The sequence below is a fragment of the Apaloderma vittatum genome, unplaced genomic scaffold, assembly GCF_000703405.1.
Source record: "Apaloderma vittatum isolate BGI_N311 unplaced genomic scaffold, ASM70340v1 scaffold32999, whole genome shotgun sequence".
Classification (NCBI taxonomy): domain Eukaryota; kingdom Metazoa; phylum Chordata; class Aves; order Trogoniformes; family Trogonidae; genus Apaloderma; species Apaloderma vittatum.
In genome coordinates, this window is record NW_009737537.1 from 1 (window position 1) to 258 (window position 258).

The following is a 258-nucleotide window of genomic DNA, read 5'->3' on the forward strand; positions in this document are numbered from 1 at the left end:
CGAGAAGGTTTGAAGAACACCTCCCGCCCCCAAACCCCATGTCGGAGCTTAGTGTTGCGTTGACGAGCAGCAGGAACGCACAAGAAGATGCCCTCTTTGGGCCACTAGGATGGTGGCAGCATCACCAGGACGGGGTGGGCTCCACGCCACCGCGTCCCCTCTCCGTGAGTGTGGGGACTCCCCGTCTTCCGCTCCCAAATCTGGACTTCACCCCCGAGGCTGCGTCCGGATCCAGCGGGGGGCGGCTCGCGACACACG